We start from the raw sequence: 20,000 nt of genomic DNA on the forward strand, positions 1-20,000 counted from the left end.
TCTGTTCATGAGAACAGCACTTAAAATTCACACATTTCAAGGGAAGGAGCATTACATGGTTATGAACCTTTTTAAAACTGGGAAAGATTCTTAGATATAATAACATTATAACACCATCCACAGCTTTTTACTCAGCAGGTACCACACTGAGCTCAGCTTCTACTTGATTAAAACCTCACCAGCTGGAAAGATCCTCCTCTGAGGAAGAAGGTGTTTCTCTCCTGCCTTTTCTAGAGGTCATCATCTTCAATTTACACAGTCCTTATAAAATGGACACACAGGAAACTTTCTAACCAAACTTCCAGGAGGAGTTAAGAGTGACAAAATAGAAGAGAGCAAATTAGTATAAATATGTAGAAAGAAAATAAAAGTATCACAGCAACAACTGTTCCAATCAGCTGTACTGCACCAATTAAAAAAAAAGGAAAAAGCCCCAACCTCTTTCATAATTACTGGAGACAATTAATTAAAAATTATCTTATTTCTAAAGAACAGCTAAATATAAAGTAGGTGCAAACCTTAAGGCCTGCTTAGTCATCTCAGAAGGTAACAAGTCTTTGCTTCTCACAAGGACTTCGCTGAGGCCTTACAAGGAAAGGAAGCATCAAGTCAGCTCTACAGGCATTAGTCTATTCTTTCATAATTTTAAATCCTTAGTCTGAGTAAAGCATGACTCTGAGAGTAGGATATTCTCATTTTACACAAGACTATACATGTTAATGTGATTTTTTTTACTTACCCTTTTGTGTATCCTTCTGTTTGCAGACTGAGTGATAAGAATACACTCAGCTTTTGCTTTGAAACAGACAGCAAGGAAAGCAGAGAGATCTTATGTTTGTGAGCATGATAACTGAATTGCAAACTTGTAGGGATGTGGAAAATTCCAAGGGCTACTAATTACCACGTAGAATAATTCATTTAATTAATCCTAAGTTTCCTTTGTAAAATGTAAAAAGGGGATCTACCCTTCCCTTAATAGGAAGCAGCTCTTCATTAAACAAGCTCTCAAAAAAGCACCTTTTAAGTACTATTCCAGGAGCTGAATTAATTTCATTTTAGACTTCACCAAAGAATATAACAGGTGTTTTTTTCCTTAAAGCTGTATGAGTTAACACAGCCCAGTGTTTGTGGTACAAGCTCAAGCCCATATGCACACATATACAGGGCAGCTCAGGCAGTTGCAGGAAGCAGCAACACAAGTGAGCAACACTGGGTACAAGCAGCCAATACTGATGCTGGAGACAGAGGATCACCCTTAAAGAGGATAGAGGGTAAACTGTACTTAGCTTGTACTTAGCCTTGGAGCCTTTAGTCAGTCTTATCTCTCAATATATTTCACATGCAATCCTTACATCCAGCATAAATGAATCAGATCTTAGACTATGATCTGAGTGCATATATTTCTTGCTTTCTTTATCAATATCCACAGCACTGTTGATGATAATGGCAGTTTTCTGTTACAGAAGTGCTGACAGAAATCTAACACAATTGTTGCTTTCCTCAATCCCTATGTGATCTTCTTCAGTGATATAAACCACTTAATTAATTTTCCTAATATTTCTGTGAAAACTGGTGATAATCTGATAAATTTTATGACAAATTTTGTTTCAAAATTACAATTAGTTAACAGCAAACTTTTAAAGGTCTCAACAAATTTTATGTAGAAACAAATTTCACTGTTGAGTATAGGATAGAACAAATCTAAAGCCAGTTTGCTTAAATTTATTTCAGTGGGTCTCACAAGGCACCTTTGAGTAAAAATTGAGGGGATAGACCTGCGACACTTTTTAAATTGGAATTAATTGTTGCAATTAAGCAGCATTAAATTTAACACATCCAGAACTTAACTCTTTAGAATTCTATTTTCCATGAAGCAGAAGACTCTTTCTCTAGGAAGTTTCCATTTCTGCTTGTCAGACATTCAGTAGATGCGCAGAAGACCACATATAAAAAACTCTTTACAGTCTTTAAACTCTTTACTCTTTACTTTTACTTTTGAAGTAAGATGTGTCCATCATTCACTGATGCTTACTCTCCTCCTACTACATACGTGTAATTTTAGATACAAAAGCAGCTCCACTGAGAGCAAAGGAGAAACACAGATACATAAAAACATATATGTCTATGTGATTGGTATTCCTACTGCCACAACTGAAGCCTTGCAAAAATATTTAATTTCAGGAAAATTAGCATGTGGACAGGCTTTCAGAAGGTAGTTTCAGAACAGACATTCAGAATTAATACAGTAAAAAATCCAGAATAAAGCCCAACTTTTTAATGCCTTCCAAGTTCCAAATTTAAAATAAAAATGAAATGATCTAATGAAAATTATAGCCTCAGATTTATATCAAAAGGTGTGCTTGCATGTAAAAACAGATATATATCAGTTTCTCCAAAACCTAAAATGCAGCACCTTACGCAAAGATCTGTTAGAAGGGACTGGCAAGGGCTTCACCTATTCTTTGGAGACCTTAAATTCAGACATTAGATGTGGGTTGCAGCTTTCTAAAAGTTTTGAATTCTTTTGGGTAATTGATTCTGAAATGCTGAAATACAGTTTCAAAACTAATTACTAAAGCACATTAACAGTGGTTACACAACAATATAGCTTCATTATGGCCTATAAAGTATTTTTCCTAACACCCATTAGGATGCAAATCCAGTCTTTGTGTGTTTGAGCCCATTGATGTGCAGGCATTTGGGGTCATTACACCTATGGTCACTTATGGATCACTGAACTCTGGGACTGCTGCATATGCTATCAGTGAAATGTGATGAAACACTAGATTTTATGACAACACAGAAACACAAGAAATTTACATTAGAAGAAATAAAAATTTATCAGGAAGTACAAATGTTTCTGTGAGAAAGTATGGACCAGAGGAAGACTGGTATTAGAAAATAGAAATTCAGGTGAGCACCTCAAGAGAGTTTCCATAACTTGTGGTCTCAAAAAAGATCTATCTTTTGTTTTGGAAATTAATTGAAAACACGTCTGTCAAAAGCAAAACTGTCAATAGCAGCTACTGACAGTAATGGAGGGAGGAGAGAAGGCATTAAGGAAATGCTCCATAGCTTACAGTGGTTGTTTAAAGAGACTAACAGGTTAAGTTAGCCACATGAATTCAGTCTCCTTTTCACTTCAACATCATCTTCTTCCTGAGGCAGGCACTCCTGCACCCTTCTCCTCACAGTGAGAATTAAATGCATCTCCCAAGTTGGTGTGCAGGTTGCTAATATGATCCTTAGCATAGTATGCCCTTGCCCACAAACGATAGATGGTGGAAAGCTGTGCTTCCACGTAGCTAGTACTAATTGTACTGATTTACAGTGAGTCATTGTGATAAGTAAGCCTCCTAAGTAAGTGTCTCCCCTCCCACATTTACTTTTCACTTATCAATGATTAAGTAAATAGAAATAATATCTGGGAATGGGACCATAGCTACCATTATGTCCATAATTTCACGGCAGAGCAGTATAGGGAGCAGCTATAATGAATAAACTAAAAATGTACTGATAGAACAGTAAATAACAGCATGAAATGGACAAAAATTCATTTAGATATTAGACAAATTAGAATTATATGAAAACTAGTGATACTAAACGCACCAGATATTGTCTCCTTACACTTTCTACCTGATCTTGGAAGGTGGTGATCAATCTGAATACAGTGGAAACTTTGAGATACTTGAAGCGATATGGACATTCATTCAAGATCTCCAAATGATTTCTTTAGTAGCACAATATTCCCTTGTTGACATGTAAGTAGATAACAAGGCAGAAGAGTGAATAAAGAGAAAGAATTACTTGATAGTCTAAGTGTGAGGGGCAAAAAGGGTAGAAAATCTGGCTAATAAGGAAGACCCATAGCTAACAGACAAAAATTTGATGTTACGGACAAGAAAGAATGAAATGTCTCAGAAGGGGAGCTATCATAGCCAGATTTATGTTCAAAACCATGGACATTATTACAATTAATAAAAACATTAAGCAAAATCTGGGGCTTTTTTTGTTCACTTTGATTTTTGGACTGCATGTTGACATTCAATGCAGCACTGGATAAGAATCATAGGAAACGAAGTCAGATTAGATATTGTTGGTGGAGAGACAGCAGAGGAAATAATTCGGGACACAGTTATTTAAATGGCTCATCAGGTAGCAATTTATAAAGGAACATGATTAAGTTTGGAGGCAACAAGATCTTTGTCATACTCCTTGTTGAACTTGCTGAAAACAAACACCATGTACATTACCTTTCAAGATTTAGAGAAACATCCAATTTTTTTTAGAAACCAATGAATCCCACACATTTTTTGTGATTTCCTGATGGACATTGTTAGAATTATATCTGATTTCAGCTTCCACTCAGGAAGTGACTTGTCTACCTAACTGATGCTATCAGAGGGGGCTTTTGCTTCCTCTCCATAATGCAGAGGCCTTCATGTCTGCTTCTGTCTTTGCTGCTGATGCTCACTGAGCACCATATTACTCAGTGATGGCTGATGAACTGCTGGCATTTATTCCACTTAGTGCATCCACTTCTTTGCAGTGCTGTGAATCAAGATCAACATCTTTTAAGAGCATGCAATGGTTAATAATAGGTGTGTGTAGACATGGATGGTTACCTAGAAGTGTGCCAAAGTAATTTCATGTTGACATTCCATTTCAGAAACATTACTGTGTGCTCAGTTAAATATTTCTATTAGTCTCAGCCTCTAAACATGTACCTGCATAAGATTAAACAAGAATTATGGCATCATCAAGTATGTCTTAAATTGCTCCTCACTTGCTCCTCACTGACCACTAGAAGCCGTTTGCTGAGAGGGACAAACACTGTTTCTAATTCACTGAGGGCTTAAAAGAAGCACATGATGTGGTCCTTTCCTTCTTTGTCCAATATCCACCTATGAAATTCTTAGCAGATGGCCATTGTTGCACAACTGAACCCTTCTTTTCATATCCTGGTCTTAGTTGCACCAGTTATTCAGCTGACATGACAGCAAGAGATGAGCAGGTAATCATGTCTGTAGGTGATGCTTCTAGCCAACTGCAATTTTCAAAGAAACTGTTTCTTCTTTGCTCTTCTGCTGACAAGGTCAAATCCAAATGCAGATACAAAATTTTGTGCAGGACTTTCTTTTGCCATGGAATTTGCTTAGACAGACACCAACTCAGGGAGTTTCAGGAAGTGGCTATTAAGGTTTCCCAGTCACATATTAACCATCCATTGTTAAAGTGGTGTCTCTTGGCGAATCCGGTTATCCTGTAAATGTCAATCACCATCCCACACATAAAGAGCAAGAAGCACAATTCCATTTTCAAACAGAGACTTCCTCATCAAACACAAATTTCCCTAGGTTTCTGTGAAGCCTAGATATCTGATATTATTTGGTTAGATAAATTCAACTTTTGTTGTGAACTCTGCAATTCAGCAGAGCTGGATATTCATTGTCTATATATATGACTGTAACCTCTTAGTTTTTGATCAACTTGGTGGACTTTTATGGCCATTCTTGCTTTTTTGGTCATCCCCATTCTAGATGTTAGTTTCTATTTGGCTTGAAATAATGATTCCCTGCTTTGTGAAATGCATATATTTCAGGAGGACAATACCCCAAAGATTATATCTTAGAATAGGGCTTTTCATCATACTGTCTGGATATCCTTGAGATCTGTGGATTACCTCACAGGAGGCCTTTAAAAGGAAAGAAAATAAAATTCCTATATGCTGTGGCAGGTAGGCAAGTGCTTCTGGGAGGAACACACCTTTATTAATCCACACCTCTATAACAAATATGTAGGAGTTCAGAAATCAAAAGAATTTGGAAAAATCACAAGAAAAACTGCAAAAATATGGCTACTACTTGGATCCAATCAGTAGTTTTTCTGCCCCAGTTAAAAGGCTCAGAGCTAAAACCAGTGTGTTCTCACAAAACAGCCTTGTTGGGGGATGTAGTCGGTATCATGGCCCATATATGTACAAAACAAAAAATATCACACAAGTGCTTCTAACTTCTGAAGACCTGTTTTATAATGTGTATCAAGGTGCATGTGTCATCCCTGTTTACCATATTGATAAGATCAGCTATTACCAACAAGACTTCCTGCATCATTCTTGTACTGTTGTTAAATACACACTATTCAATATTTAATATTCATTTGATGTTCTACCATTTAAGATTCACCATAAGTCTTTGGCAGATGTATGTAATGGTGAAAATGTCTTCACAATAGGGTAGGGAGCACTGAGTAGAATCATTTTTTGCTAAATGAGTTGGAAGGGAAAAGAGAAGTGTCGCTGATATTCTGTTGTGTCATCAGTGACATTCAAACAGAGATCAGCCATATGTAACTTCAAAGTAGAAAAATTCCTCCAAGTGTGGCATTGTTGTCTTGTCACATACATATTCTACACATTGTTTAAGCAGCAATCAAACTGCGAAGTATTTTCTGAGCTATCATATTTTTAATTCATTTCATCTTGAAAAACTTTTTTCAGGAACAAAATCTGGATTTAGGCATTGGAGGGATGAGAATAAAAAGAAATATTTTTCTTTAAGTCTAGCTCTTATCTTGACTGAAATAAACATTTCTTTCCTCAGAATACTTCTGTTAAAAATCTAAATCTTAGGACATGCATAATCTATAGCAAGCAGTAAAGCTAGCCAAGAATCCAGCAGCTCAAAAAAAAAAGTGTAGGGAATAAAAGAAGAGGCAAAAAGGTCAAGATAAGAGAAGACTATGCTGTTCTGTGGATAGGATCCAGTGCCTCTGACACCCACATGGAAATATTTCCCAAAAAGTAGAGAAGTTTCAGCTCTGGTTTCCCAGTGGCAGAGCTCATTTTGGTGGCTCATTAGCTGCTGGAGCCAAGACAGGACAATGGAACCTGTAAGACCCAGGCATGGGTCAAACAGTCAGAGAAATAAAGCACATGGGAAAGGAAGCAGGAGTCAAAGGAAGCAGGAACAAGCTGGAGGGGGGGGGGGGGGTGGGGTGCTCTGTTTACTCTTCCAAGTGATTCAAAAGGCTCAGCACATGACACTAAGAATGTTATTCTATTTTTTAAGGGAATATTTGTTTAGGTGAAGATTAAACTAAGAAATTTCTGATCTATGGGAACAGGGTCCTGTGATGTACTATTACTCACTGTGCAGGACTATTTCTCTGAAACAATACTGGAGGTCTGAAAATGTGACAAGAAGGACAGTTACATAAAACATTTCTAATGCAATTTAAAATTCCATGTGGTCATGTCATGTGCTTACAATCCCTTATTCAAAAAATTTTGGTTCAGTAGCTCTAAATACTTTGTTTTCTAGTATTAAGATTCTCCTGCTGATTTTTCAAAGCTGAAGGAGTTTAAAGAGACATTTGTGAACCCGACTGAGCTACTTGTGAAAGCACTCAGAAAGAAGCACCTCAGGGTTTTTCACTGCTTCCCACACAGCTTCTCCTTTTACAGAGAGGAAACCTACTTCTGTTAAGTGCAGCGACCACTAATGGCATTTGATGAGGATCAAAGGAAAAAATTAGTTCTTTCCCATGGATTTTTACAATCCTGATAGAAAAGGCCATCTTTTTTGTGGCTTATATTATTAATATATACTTTAAGAATAGCTACTTTCTGCCTTAATCTGACCCCCTGTGCTGATCAGACACAGAAGTCTCTGTTCAAATTTCCACTTTCTGGGCTGAGAGCATCAGAGAAACTCATCTCTGTCTTGTTTTGATTTCAGTCAGCAAATAAATAAATTTACATCAAGACAGGACACTTTTTGTTTACTTACTTTGGAGCATGCTGATAAGTGAATGCTTGTTAAAATTTATCTGCTACAATGTATGGCAACAGTGTGAAACTATAAAAAGAATGGCCTTTAGGATAACTTCAGACTTTTTAATGGTAATTTGCGGGTTACTCTTTTTTTTAATATTAAGAAAAGAAGGCAGGACAGAGAATGAGTCACAAAGGGAGAAAAACAAGAGTGAGACAAATTTTCAAAAGCAATTCTTCATGGTAAAGGCTCATTTTGTGATCACTGATTACTGACTTTCAGGTCCTGAACTGGGAGAATACCCAAATTGCTAGCTTCTGCATTTCTGGATATAACACCTCACTTTATCTGTGTTACTGAAGTCAAATTACACAGGAGAAGACCCCGAGGGAAACTAAATCTCTGGCCCTCCTGATGTGTTTCAGGGGGTCAGCAGAATGTGCCCTGTTTGCCCTTGCAGCAGTCAGTGAAGAGAGCTGACAGGAGCGTGCAGGTCAAGAGGCTGATGAGTTTAGACATGTTGAGAGTTATGGAGAATCTCTGAATTCTCTTTCATCCCAAAAGCACAAAATTTTATCTAAACACCCAGCTCCTGAACTCCCACAGCTTTCTGGTGGGTTTGATGCTTCTGAACCTGGCCTCAGTTTTTTCTATAATTTAGCTAAAATATCTCAGAAAGGATAATGCTGGTAGCATGGCATAGAGAAAGGAGTGACTCCTGTCCTGCCTGCTCAGCCTGACAGAACATCTGCACTAAGCAGAGGACTGGGGACCCTATTGGAAACCCCATCCAAGAGGTGAAAGTCTAGCTGCTAACCACTAGCAGTGAGCTGGCAAATAACAGTTAAATTCTTCAATATTAGCTGTGGTTTCATATACAAATTATTTATATTGGTCTTTCTAGGATGAAGTACCCATGTAGTTTTGGCTGGTAACACCTGAGAGAAATGTTCTGCTTGTGGACACCTTGGCATCCGTGTCACATAATCTTCTTCTCTTCTTTTGTTACTGAAATCAATTACCAAAATAAATGTTGCTTTTGAACAGTTCATCTCTACACACTGTTTATATCTGAAGTAGTAGTCCTCAGCTTTTAACCAAGATTCATGAAGATCATAATCCTGTTTTATCAACACAGATCCCTGGAGGTCAGACTCTCACTCTGTTATTGCTATTGCAAAAGCAAGTGAGATCAGATGAGACTCCTACAGCAAGTGGAGAACAAGCAGTAGGAGCTGCTAATCTGTTAGAAATCAAACACTGCACCTTGTTATGCATGATTATGGAGCTGTGGTGGTTTATGATGTATGTGCTACACTGCTGAACTTCTGAGGCAGTGAGCCCAGTTTATCATTGCATTGAGCTTTGCCTTGTATTTAAGGAATGCTGCTCTCTGGGCTGCTTTGACCTCACGTGTAGCTGTGACTGCCTGGGACACCAGAGCATCAGGTTTTCTGCAGGGTTTGTCCATTTTAAGGATGCTGCTCCTGTGCTAACCTTGAATGCCCAGCAAGACTGCTGTCCAGGCTTGTAAGCCTTAGCCTTGCTGAGCTGTTCACACCTCACAGCTATACCTGTGAAAATATTTGACTCCATTATTTTTGGACTGCACACTGCAATTCTTCACACCACACAAACAGGAGTTACTGTAGGACTTAGTTTGAAGTGTGTGACAGAAAAACATACAAGTCCTCTCTGTATTCCTGTAGGTATGTGGTCTCAGTCCAGTCAACTCACTTTCTGTGTCTGCCTCATTGCTGTCTGTTCCTGCCAGGGTGCAGGTCATGGATTTGTTGGTGCACTGCTCTGATCTGTCACTGAACGCCTTAAAGAGCTTTTAGGGTGACATTTTTACTGCCTTTGATGAGATTTTAGATTCAGAAACAGAAGGGTCTTTGCTGTGCAAAACACCCTCTCTTATTCTCTTCTCATGGAGATTTTACCCTTTTATTTTTCTCACATTTTCTATTATGTACTCTGAAAAGAAATTGCTACTTTGTAGTGTTTGATAACAAATGACTGAAGAGCAAATACAAGCAAAAGTAGATGGCACCTTTGATACTGTAAAGGCAGAAAAATTGCAAATTAAAATAATGCAGTGTTATATAACAGCTTGGCAAGCCAGACTTGTTTGTTCATTATTTTAAAGATTAAACTATTTAAAAGAGAAAATTTTAAACTGTGAAGAATGAGGAACACACATTTTTCAGTGTAAATTGTTAGTTCCCACAACAACATTAAATGGTGTGGTTCTCTCACTTCCCAGGAAGTTTTATTATATGAAGTGCATACCATTAGTGGCAGATATATTAAAGAAAATTTCCTTTCTTCCTGTACATGCTCATTGCCTGGTGGTTTTTCTTCAGGGATGTCCTCTGAGTCCTTTATCTGCTTTTTTCAGTCAGCTTTTTTTTTCTATTGCAATGTCAACTATGTTTTTGATAAATTAAAAAATTCGCGCCATAAAAGAATTGAGTCCTGCAAAACAGTAAGCAACCTTAAAAGATTTCCTTTTATCTGTCATTTCCAAAGTTTGGAGATAGGCTGTTAAAGCTTCTAGAAATATAAATGCTGGATCTCTGTAAAGTGTGTGAAATAACTATTCATGGAGAGAGAACATTGATTCAGGCAATATTAATACCATCTTCAAAAAAAGCAAGGTCAAAAGGCATATTTTTTTTTCCCCTTACATCTAAGCAGGCAAGGGCATGATTCAGCACAGATGCCTCATCTCAACCAAAACCTATTCTATTTCATGTTGAAACATAGCAAAAATTAACATGTCAGTTCTTAATAAATTTGTACTTGCTTCTGGCATTTTGGTTTGGTTGGTTTGGTTTCTTTTCCATTTCTAGGATTTAAGCCCATTTCTAGTACAGGAAAGCGCAATAAGTGTGAGGTCTTCACTTCCCCAAGATTCAGCTGTTGCCTCTGGAACAGAGAAAGCAAATATAAAGTGCTATATCGAGGAGTTTCAGATCCCCCCTTTTTACACAGGTACATATAATGGTACTACACAAGAAACATCAGAGTGGTTCAGCTGGTAAAAACAACTAAACTGTCTCAAGGCTTTTACTATGGGCTGCCTGCAGGAAGACCCAAGTCAAAAATCAAATTAAGCCAATAGGACTTTTTCTTCAGCAAGTATTAGAGCAGGTATTAAGGGATCTTCTTGACCTTCTTTTCTTAGCAGAGGCCCAGTTTAGGGACAATCCTGGGTTTTCTCTGTGAGGCAGGGGCAGGACCACTACAGGTCAAAGTGCTGTCCCTCCAGTACTGTCTGTCTGCAGCTCTCAGTGCTACACAAGGGTGGAAATGAGCCTGTACATTTTTGTAGCATAACCAGGAGGTTAGGATAGCACAGTGCAAAATGAAAATGAATTTCTGGTTATTTGGCTCAGCTACACTTATTCCTTATGTGAAATTACTAAAAGCCAAGTAGAAATGTGGAAATTATGACCCTGATACCTTTGGTTTGCCTGACTGTAAAGACACCCTGGAATTTTTTAAGGATGTGTGACACCTTTCATGTTTCAAGTCATTTGTACTGCAGGCTCCCTAAGGAAATAGCAGTAACCAACTTAATGAGTGCTAACCTTTTCTGCCTCAAGAGAGGCAGCTGCTTCAGAGATGTTGGCAGGAGAGTTTGCTCCCCTCTTGCAGCATCCCACTGTTTGTTTCTGCTCTGTCTTTATATTTAAGTGCTCATGCCAAAGGTTATCCATGGAGCTGAAATTAACTTCAAGTTCTACCCTATCTGATACCACATTATGTGGAGTGTTATAAAAGATAAAGAATGGGAAGGCTCCTGTCCTACTGGCCTATAAATAAAATATTTGTGTGTTAGGGCAGGATAGGCCTTTTGGCCTCAGTATGATAAAGTTGTAGAGACTAGCCCCAGAAGACTGCATTATCACAGATGTGCAGTAGCACAGAAATAACTCATCAGAAGGAACAAGTGAGCCATGTTGTTTAAAAAAAAAAAAAGTAAAATTTCTAAATTAAGATGTTAAATATGCTATATATCTCTATGGTCCACACTTGATGCAGCATGTGAACACAAGTGGATGCATGTAAACATAACATTGTGAAGTTCAAAGTACGTCATTCCTTCTAACAGAATTATTAAATTCAGTATTTTAAATACCAACATAATTTTACATTCTCTTGGCATTTTCAAAAACACTAATTTTTTAACTACATTCTCCCACTGATATCAAAATCTTGCAAATTTAGAACACTTTTGAGCTTGCACCCAAGCAAGGGTGGAGTTTTGTTACTTTGCACTGAACTCTCACGTAGAGTGAAGAAGGGCACATCTCCATTTATATATTATACATAACATGTGAATTTTAACAATCCTTTTCATAAGCTCTAGTCCTCTACAACAGAGTCTGCAACTGAAAACTACCTATCATATGAGCTACAATAATGCAGCTACAGGTATTGATGATCCTCTGCAATTACACAACATTCCATGAGGCACATGGTCGAAACTACTGAGCTGGAGTTTTTACAGAAGGAATCTCCTCAGGGCAGAAATGAAATTAACAAATATCAGCTTTTTTACCAACCAAGAGCCTTTTTTAGCAAATTGAATACTTTTGGTAATGGTAAAAGGTATGAGGAAATTGATTGTTGTTGAATTGGCTTCAATTAAATATCATTCAAATGCTTGTCAAACTAACTGACCTGACCTTGACTGAAAGAAGGAATAAACCACATGATACATAACCCAGTGCTCAGTGCTATTGATCCAGCAGAATGGATAATGTACAGTTATCTAATACAGCACATCCTATGCTTAGAGCTATGAACTCTTTCACATAGAATAAATTTTTGGTAATAGAAAAAGCTCCTAGAATTACAAACGGCTTCTTATTTCTTTTTCCTCTCTTCAGTACTACCAGCACTGCCCTTTGTGCACAGATAAGTGCTACTTGACTTGAAATGTAAAGAAATGCCATCTTACAGCTGTCTCTACCCAGGCAATTTGCCATTAAGTGAAGCCTGCCAAAGCAAAGGTTTTGGCATAAGGCAGGAGTAACTTGTTGCAGTGGCCTGAGAAGCATGTAGAAGCCTCACTGAACACCAGTATGTTCAGTGCTACCACTGCCACGAGGGAGTTCATTGTAGTCCACAGCACAGCTCGTGAGTTGTTATGCAATGTAGAGTAAAAACGTCGAGTGGACAACTTCAGAGAATTTGTAATGGGTTTAAACTGCACAGCAATTACAGAACCATAGGCCTTGAAGGAGTGTTTGTAAAGTATACCTTCCCCTCTAGTTACTGGGATTTAATTATTAAACCTGAATTCCATTAACATGATGAGTCCCATCCCTTTCACTGTGCCTTTAAATTGCTCACAAGATTTCTTAACTGCCAGAAGAAATTTTAATATTGTAACAAAGACCTGGCCACAAACATTACAGGGTAAAATAATGACTTTCACATTGGTAAAGTTCATTAGATTTTAAAAATACACATTTTAAAAGAAGTAAGACTAAATCAGATTTTAATGATGGTGGCATTAGTAAGAAAAGCTGCATGCAACAAAACGTTTACAATAAGCTGCAACCAAACCTCTGTGTCTGACTGCCCTTTTAACAATAAAGGGCAATGTCAATTTGATATTGACATTGGAACACCAGCATTTCCCACAGAAACTACATTTTCTTAATATTTTTGTTTATAAATACTAGGGCATATGGCTAAGAGGATATCCTCCCTCCAAATAATGGATAGTCTAAATATTTGTCTGTCTCCAAAAGAAATACAGTATCTATTAGCATAAAAGATTCACTTCCACTAAATACCATATTTTCTTTTCAAGCTTTGTAATGTCAAATCTTTTCCCAAAATATTGCAGTTGTCCACAATGCTCTACACACCACCATTTCTCTCACTAGTAAAGTACTGAACTTATCTCATGTGGCTCTTTTGACTGTAGATTTGTCAGCATAAGGAGGCTTTTTTTTCAATGCAGGGTTGAGTATTTTGTAGTCTATATGGTGCTATGTAGAGTGTTATTTCAAATAATGGTAATGCTTTCATCTGTTGGGCTAGTGGCTTCATCAATGGCTAGGGGCCGTTGGAGAAAATATCTTCTCCCAACAATATTCCATAAAATGCTCTTTTTCTGGTACCTAAGATAGTTTTCAGCTGTGGAACACTAAAAGATTTGGAAACTGTGGCTTTCCTTGCTCAAAGCATAACATTGAAAGTTCTGTCATGCACTGACTGTGATGAATTGTTACAGTCCTTAATATAATGTTATGCCTCATGTTAGGCACTAAAAATTAGGCATTTCCTGTTCAGCTGCAAGTGCCACTGATCCCAGTGTATGTGTTCTGAACAACAGCTCTATTTTACCATGGAGCTAGATTATTTAATGTCTGTAAGAGCATCAAATTGTATTGCTCTTGCTGTGCCAAGAAAGCAAATCCTAAATACTTAAAAATTAACATTAGGTAAAAACATGACCATATGTTTATCTTACTTGCATTCATTATTAAGAGAAAAAACACTTATTAATTTTATTAATCATCTGATAAGAAAGTCAGACATATCTGTATAAGTGAGAGGGTGTCACAAACATGACTGCTCCTTTTTGCTCTTATACCAAAGCTGAGCTCCACAAACAATTGGAAGCTCCCCACCAGCAATGAGCACATGAGCTTGTTAACAGCCATGGCTGTGAGGGAAGGGCCAGGGCAGCATGCCTGCTGAACTGATGGATGTGAGCTGTTGTTCACTGTGAGCTCCAGATGCCCTTTGGACATAACAAGCCCCTACCTGTATTTACCATATGATCACAAACTGTAGGTTGAAGGGAGTGTTTCCAGCAGGGACGTGACCCTGCAAGGAGAGCTCGGTTCATGAGTCTTCTATTCCTTGTGTACTGTTTACCCCCTCACCTTCTTTAACCTGCTTTGTTGGTCCTGAGTGCTTCTGAGGCTGATCCTGTCTGTGTGAAGTGTTGACTGTGATACAACCTCACTCCTTACTCAGGTTGCTGCTACTTCAGCAGCAATAACAGCAGCAATCTGGTACTGGATGTGTGGCATTACCTGACACAGGATTCATCCTGCACCATGTACACTGACAAAAATGCAGCACCAACCAGGGCTTTAATTCTGTTGAAGAAAGGGGTGTGTGCTCTACGCTGATCTTCTTCTCTGATGTTCTGGCCTGTAATCATTCATTAGCATTCAGGTCAGAGAACAGCTGAATGAAAGACATGTTTCTTCTTTTAGCTCTTTTTGCTGCTAACGTGCAGAAATTAAGGTTCTCATGTACGTATTTTTCGTGGCAGAAGAGATAAGGACCAGCAGATAAAGTTCAAAACGTCAGTAAACGACGTCCAACCTGTCCTCCATTTGAGTAAGGGACTTATCGAGAGCAGGGAGGAGTGAAAGGCACATCTGGCTTTCCAGATAATGCTCATAACCTTATAGGACCTTTCAAAATATATTACAGACACACTAAAGATTATTCCCTTCTCCTGTTTACTTCATTTTTTATTGTGACACAGAGGGGGCAGTATCACAGACTGACATGCCCTTCCATTTAAGACTACTACAAAAATGAGGAGCTTAGAAAGGTCAGGCCATCACTAGCCTCTGTGTATCAGGAGTTCTCCCCATATCAAGCCAGTCATAATGGTGTGTCCATATCTTTCTGACTGCAGAGACTGCTCCATTTCCTGTGACAATAATCTCCTGGAACAAAGCAAGAAAAAAGAAACCTTAAAGATATGTTGCAGTCCTATCCCTTATCTTTCTCCCTTTGGTTGACTTACTCTCTCCAGAGAGCAAGGAGATTGCACTGTGCTCCTGAGTAAAGGAGAGGAGAGTCCTTGCCCTCATTAACTATGTTAGTTATTACCCAGACAATCTGGCCTTAGGCACAGAACCTCACAAATACAATTTCAGACATGAGGAGATGATTTTTCTGTTGATACCACAATGTGAAATATTCCAAAGCAACATTGCAGATCGTGCATATGTGCATGTTTGTCTTAGTGGCACCAATATCATACATAACAGTCAAACCAAAATCAGCACCAGCATTAGTCAGATTCAGGTAAGAGTGGAATGCTGAGTAGGTGTCAGAATAACATTTTTAGAATTTATTATTTAATGGTTGACTTATCCTTTTGAAGTTATGGGAGGACAGCTATTTTTGTAAAGATTGTATCAACATTCTGGCTGTATTTGAGACAAGCATTACTAGTTGAAAAGGTAAATCTTTGCTTCACTTAGTAACTGTGTTTTAAGTACACTGGCAGTGTGCTTATCAAAGGTGAGTACACTGCTGTATTTCCACATCATAGTAGTGGATATTATGCCAACAACTAAAAGATGAGAAGAACACCAGGGGAGCTGACAACATGAAATTGTCCATATCTTAGTAATTGTGTAGGGAGTTACACTAAAATATAGATGCTGCTGCATAAAGTTTGAGTTCCTCTCTTGAAATTGTCTACATGCCACTGTGTGCCTTTTGCATATACTACCAAGCTATACAGAATTTAAAAAGAGAATCAACATTCTATGCAAGGCTGGGAAAAAAATAATCTGTCACAGGCTTTTCCTTTTAGTGATTTCTGGATCATTTTTTTCCAGTCAAGCTGACATTTCAATTTTAAATAGCACTTTGTTTGAAATCACCAAGGTATGAAACAGTCATCTTGCAAGGAACAAAAATAGCTTAGCACAAACCACCAACAGAGAAAGAGGAGTTTCTGTTATAAAATTTTTGCTTTTATATTATTTGGATGTTGACCTCTTATGTGATCTCAGACTTTTTACTGAACTAGATTCTCAGAAACTTACGCTGACTTGCTACTGGAAACTGCTAACACCTGTTACACCTTCAACCCAATATTTGACTTACATGGCACTTAATTCTGCCCTTATATCACCTGGGTGGTTAATGAAATTTCAGTGATTCAACTCTAGTGAAAATTGTGTTATGTTCTGGACTTGCCAGTACAAGAGAGAAATAGATAAACTGCAAATAACACAGATCCACTAAGATTAAGTGACTCACATAAATGCATAAAGGAAGAAATTTGGAGACCTGGACTTGTTAAATATGGAGAAGTCTAAGGGGAGATCTGGTTGTCCTTAATTGCTAGTGGGAAGTTAGCCAAAAGAAAGAAAAAAGACTCCTCAGAGGTGCTTAGGGAAAGAAGGAGACATGACAATTACAGGCTGCAGCAAGATAAATTGTGGCTAAAAAAAAAATTTAAAAAAATCTTTGAGTGCTGTGAAGAAACAATAGGAATAGGCTTGTGGAGAGAATTTCCACTCTTGGAAATTTCCCAGTCATGACTGGTCATGTCCCTGAACAACACAGTCTGACTTCAGACTTAGTTCTGCTTTGAGCAGGAGGTTGGCTTAGATCTGTGATTCTAATAAATACATGGGTGAAACACTTGCTTCTTACACTGTCAGCTTCCTACAAATCCTTCATTTAGACTTTCAGCATCCTTAAAATATTGTTTATAATTATAAGACATTTGGGCAGTGTATGGATGAGTGCCCTTCTTTACTCCAGCTTAGCCCAAAAAGCTTTCCAAATAGGGTCTACACAGCTGCATGTTCTCCTCCAGCAGATAAATTGCTCATGCTGTATCACTGTCAAAAAAATCCCAAAAATGGAAGTGTAATGCTATGTCAAGTAGAAATCTGATTCAGCCCCCGAAAAAGAAAAGAAGCCAAAACAGTGGTGTCTTTTTGAGTAGTAGCTGTGCAAAATATGATTCAGGTAGTGAATGCTTTAACCACTAGTTTACATAACACAATTTGTACAACTTTGCTGTGACTGACGAAGCAACTCCCAGCCTTACTTTAAGCACACACACTTAACAAATTTGCACGTATTGCTTGCATACATTTATACATGTCTATATACCTGTATATATGTGTCTGTTCATACATGAGGTACACATGTAGAAATACACATAAAGAAATACAGTCTGAGAGTAGATTCTTGTGATGTTAAGCTTTGCAGAATATCTAGAAATGGCAAGCTGATTCCTTCTTCTTTTGCACCAAATAATTCCCTTTTACCACATTTCTGGAAAATCACCTTTTCTGAAAGTTTAGAGTCTCAAAAATACACATCATAGTCTTCTGGCAGTAAAAATTAACCTTAGCAGGAATTGTCTACTCATAGCACAAGCCAAATGTGGGAATTTCTGTTGATGGTAGAACATGTAGACCTCTAGCCTGTGAATAATGTCCTGGATGTGAGTGAGTTTAATTACATCACTCTCCCTATGAAAAATGTGCAATTTGGCCGTATGGTGAACTCATTTCAGTTTCCCATCACTGACTGTGCTTTGGGCGTTTTTGCATCATAAATAGTATGAATCCTAAGCCTCATTAATTTCATTATTAGCCCTGCTGCTTTTATGGATTTAAAACCCCTGAGTGGGTATGAAAAGACAGTTTTTGAGGAGGCTGTGCAGCTCTCCCCCATTTTACAGCTAGAAGTGTGTCTGATCCACAAGGAAGCCTGCTGCCTTTCTTTTGACATGGTCTGTGGAGCACGATAGGCATTCAAACTTTTAAAAATTAAAATTATTTTTAGGAGTCCATTGGTCTCCGGTATCTTACCTGCTCTTCTCCTGGGAACAGAGAATGGGTTCTCCAGGAAAAATATTTCTACCAAGGTTTTACAAACAATGTCTGATTTGTCACATTTTTCCTTGCACTTACATTTTGAACCACTGGACTTTTTATTTTTACTTGCATATCTTCAGTTTGCTTAGAGAATATTTGCTGCATATTCACAACTTCTTGCCTACATTAAAAAAAAAATCAAATTGTGATTATTGTTCTCTAGTGGCAGCCTGCCATGAAGCGTAGAGTAACATGCCACAGCATATACAGCACTCAGGCCCCCAGTACACATTTAGATTATACTACTTTCAAGCTAATGCTCTGAAATATGAATGTGACATCATAACACTATCTTTTTGCTGGAATGGCATGAGGGCCAAGAAACAAAACTCACTCCTGAACTGCAGGCACACAGAAATGTCACACGGTACCCTGAACCTCTTCAGTCCACCCAGTACAGGTGCGCAGCCTGCAACTCACTGCTGAGAAAACCTTCCTCCTGCTTTCTGCCAACATTTTTCATCCAGACAGCACAGTCTGTTTCCAGTTTAACAGAGAAACTAATACTACACTCAGCCACTATTCAATGGGGAAAAAACTCTCTCTTTCAGCTCAGTCCAAGAACACATGACCTTCCATGGTATTTGCAAAATGAGTTTCTATTTTGATTTATCCACAGCAACTGGGCTGTTTCCCTGCTTTGGTGGAACACCACTGTGCAGGATGTGAATGCTTTCTTTTAATATACTGGTATCTGTACCTCAAAGTGCATCTGTCAGCAGCCCTGGTGGACTCTCCCCTAGTTTCACAAACCCTATGAGTCTCATGAGTTTTCTGCAAAAGTCTAAGCGAAGATGAAGTGGAGCAGAAAGGGAGAGGCTGTCAAACTTTAAGGAACAGTAGGTGTGATCTCTGCAATGTTTAGCAGAAACTTCCATGAGGTTTGCACAAAGCTGATAGTGCTCCCACAGCAAGAGCTCATCACTAGGTATGGCTGATGACTTCAGGACAGCTGCAGTGGAGGAAATTAAAGGAAGAGGTTCCTTTCATCTGGATCCAAGAATCTGTGATTATTGCTTGCATGTGCACTGGGGAAAAAAAAAAGAAAAGTAAAAAGGAAGATACTAAACACTTGTATATTAGTGAAATTCTAGAGTACTGCAGAATCAGGAAGAAAATTAAAATATTCAGCTGAGTGACACACTATTTATCATCAGCAACAATGAAGAAGATGGTGAATTTCCAGATGGTTATAAAGTATGTGCCATAAACTAATTACCTAGAGTAGATAGCAGAAGCTGTTTCCTTTTTCCCCAAGATGGCTTTTGAGATCAGGAAGAGCCCAGAAGGAACTGCAGGCTGTCAGACTTGTCCCAGCATGGGATGGGGAAGATACCTGGGTGTTTGGATGAGCTTTCAGTAGTACCAGTTCAAGGGTACATAGTATTTGTTCAAGCTAAGAATTCTCTAAAGCTAATTAGCTGAAGCCCTCAGTGAATAGTCTTCAGTGAACCAGCCTGCTGTGAGCTCATCAGAAAACACAGATATGGCTGCTGGTAAGGTGTTGCTGTGACTGGATCCTATTTTCTGG

General features: G+C 38.2%; 2 long non-coding RNA genes across 5 annotated transcripts; both read right to left on the reverse strand.

The window, feature by feature from the left end:
* Positions 1–1,705: 1,705 nt before the first annotated feature.
* LOC139587382 (uncharacterized) lies at positions 1,706–15,052 on the reverse strand. 2 transcript variants are annotated; one of them, XR_011678382.1, is made up of 3 exons: positions 14,846–15,052; positions 10,068–10,706; positions 1,706–4,551 (listed from the first exon to the last, which is right to left on the reverse strand). It is a non-coding gene; the product is annotated as an uncharacterized lncRNA (long non-coding RNA). The 2 variants fall into 2 exon arrangements; XR_011678383.1 differs by lacking the exon at positions 1,706–4,551 and adding an exon at positions 4,588–5,263.
* A 214-nt stretch (positions 15,053–15,266) lies between these two features.
* LOC139600895 (uncharacterized) lies at positions 15,267–19,574 on the reverse strand. Of its 3 annotated transcripts, XR_011682698.1 has the most exons (3): positions 19,170–19,574; positions 18,506–18,590; positions 15,267–15,496 (listed from the first exon to the last, which is right to left on the reverse strand). It is a non-coding gene; the product is annotated as an uncharacterized lncRNA (long non-coding RNA). The 3 variants fall into 3 exon arrangements; XR_011682697.1 differs by having other exon boundaries at positions 18,506–19,574; XR_011682705.1 differs by having other exon boundaries at positions 18,404–19,574.
* Between the last annotated feature and the right edge of the window lie 426 nt (positions 19,575–20,000).

The sequence above is a fragment of the Agelaius tricolor genome, unplaced genomic scaffold (genome assembly GCF_023055355.1).
Source record: "Agelaius tricolor isolate 1412-34295 unplaced genomic scaffold, bAgeTri1.0.p SCAF_2, whole genome shotgun sequence".
Taxonomy (NCBI): Eukaryota; Metazoa; Chordata; class Aves; order Passeriformes; family Icteridae; genus Agelaius; species Agelaius tricolor.